At 46.4% G+C, this 2,500-nt stretch overlaps 1 protein-coding gene across 19 annotated transcripts in view; it reads left to right on the forward strand.

Moving 5' to 3' along the window:
- The window catches only part of celf6 (CUGBP Elav-like family member 6), a 138,508-nt gene that overhangs the window by 108,342 nt on the left and 27,666 nt on the right, over window positions 1-2,500 (forward strand). The gene's annotated exons all lie outside the window — the stretch shown is intronic.

Below are 2,500 nucleotides of genomic sequence, written 5' to 3' on the forward strand. Positions count from 1 at the left end.
GCACAGATCCGCGCAGCACAGAGCAGCGTAGCGTAGCACAGATCCGCGCAGCACAGAGCAGCGTAGCGTAGCACAGATCCGCGCAGCACAGAGCAGCGTAGCGTAGCACAGATCCGCGCAGCACAGAGCAGCGTAGCGTAGCACAGAGCAGCATAGTGCTGAGCCGAGGAGCGAGAGGGAGTCAGGCCTCAGCTCGCTACTGACGGAACAATGTGATTTTGGGCCGATTCATTAACAGGGGGGTGGAGGATTTTCTGGTGAGGAGACACAGTAAGGTACAAGCAGGGCAACCCTCTCTCTCTCTCTCTCTTTCTCTCTCTCTCTCACTGTCTCTCCATTTACCCCCGATCTCTTACCCTGTCTTGTTTTGTTTTTTTCTCTCCATTCCTATTTCTCTCTCTCTCTCTTGCTGTCTTTCTCTGCCCCCCCCCACTTCCTCCTCCTGCTTGCCATCAGCAATGATAATTTAAATGAATCATCCTCTGCAGGCGGGTGAGGAGGGAAGAGAAGCGCAGGTCTGGGATGATGAAAAATGTATTCGAGCAAATATAATTGGTTTGTTGAACACTTTTGGAAACTGATATCAGCTGCTCTGGGAGAGAGCAGAGAGAAAAAGAGAAGACAATGGGCACAGTGCTGCTGCAAGGGAATAGAAAGAGAGAGAGGGAGAGAGAGGAATAGAAAATAGAGAGAAATAAACAGTGAAAGTGAGCCTGGTCTTCAAAATACTAGTAGTGGCCATCAGGAGGGAGGGAGGGAAGGAGAGAGGGGCCCCACAGGCCAGCAAGCATTTTCCACCTGCTCTGCTCCAATACCCCGCAAACACAGGTGACGGGTAACCTGCCAGCTAATCACCTCCCCGGGCTGCTGTGCCAGATTTAGCACAGGACACACCTGAGTGCCTACGCACCAGGAGGGGTAATCCAGGGGCAGTTGACGTGATAGAGGCAGGGACAAATGCCCCACATGGCAGCTGAATGTTGGGGCTGAACACATGTTGTTAACACATGATAACGTAGAGAGTGAGAGAGAGAGAGAGAGTATTCAAACCTGTAAATTATCTATAATGGTGGATGTTAATCAAAGCTGGACTCTGGATTGAGTTACACTGAAAGAAAGGTTGTGTCTGGGGAGCACAGTTCTTTGCTTCATATAGTTTCTAAGAACATGTTAAGTTGGATGTGTACATTGGAATGACAAAAATAAACATGTGAGTGAATGGCTAGCCATGGAACGGTGGCATATTATCAAAACAGTGATGGTACTCAATACTGATCCTTGGGGTACCCAAAAAGTAGTTTTAATTTGGGGACCTCTTCCCACCATGACACTATCCAAACATCTCCTTGAGAGATAGGACTAAGACCAATGGGACCACCATCCACAAGAGGATCTGTTGGGTCACTACGCTTACCTGTGCAGGTGCCAGGTGAGAGCACACAGTTGGTTAGTAGCTTTTGCTGACCACAAGATCCCCAACTCTGACAAGAGAGTTGTCAGTAGAGTGAAACCAGATGGTTTGAATCGACTATTATCAGAATTTTATCTGAAAATACAGAGACCAGCTGGAAAAGCATATGCTGACAGGCTTCAGACATAAATATGAGACTACTCTGCTGGAGTCTGCACTTGAAGTGAGATAGATTATGTTCTGGCTTTGAGAACAGCATGGAAACTTGAGCCAGGACAGGTTATGTATGTGGGGGAAGGAATGACTGCTGAAGTGATAGGTTTGATATTTGTGATTACAAAGATTATCACTGCTGAGAAGCTCTGTGTGTGATCTGATGGTGGCATTATGGGGTCTAGAGAGTATGTCATCCTTCCAGCATTTCAATCAGATACTTGATTGCAAGAGGAAAGCAGTGCTGTTAGCAGATGCATTCTGTGTTTGTCACTGAAAGAAATTGGCATCTGATGGCTGCCCCTCACACAGCTGAGAAGGTGACAAAGTCAATACCTGCAAAAGAGGAGTGCAGTGGAGAAGGAGGTGAAAGATAATATGTGTGTGTGTGTGTGTGTGTGTGTGTGTGTGTGTGTGAGAGAGAGAAAGAGAGAGAGAAAGAGAGAGAGAGAGTGTGTGTGTGTGTGTGTGTGTGTGTCTGTGTGTGTCTATGTAGAAATGCTGATCACTTCAGAGTCCTTTTTTGTGATTGCAGTGCAGGTTGACACCAACCAGTGTGTGGGCCGACAGTGGGCAGAGAGTGAAATCTCATTCAAAACACCTTTCATATAGCCTGTGCTGTCAGAGCGCTTTTTACACTGTTAATTCCCTAGCTGATAATTACAATCCCCTCCTGCGGTTAATATCTGCGGATAGAGGGATAATAATGTCTTATGGACCTTCCTCCTACTGACTCATTTTTGTTTATACACTAAATTGCTTTGAAGGCGTCTTTCTGTGCAAAGTCATTGAATTTAACAAGAGTAGTTTCAGAGTGGAGATTGTGAGTATAAAGTGTAAAGCACAATTGTCAGTTTGGACACACAGATGCACGCA

Source organism: Alosa pseudoharengus, unplaced genomic scaffold, assembly GCF_046254945.1.
Source record: "Alosa pseudoharengus isolate Yale_2024_CS ecotype anadromous, Long Island Sound unplaced genomic scaffold, YU_APseudo_1.1 YU_APseudo_1.1_scf_16, whole genome shotgun sequence".
NCBI lineage: Eukaryota > Metazoa > Chordata > Actinopteri > Clupeiformes > Clupeidae > Alosa > Alosa pseudoharengus.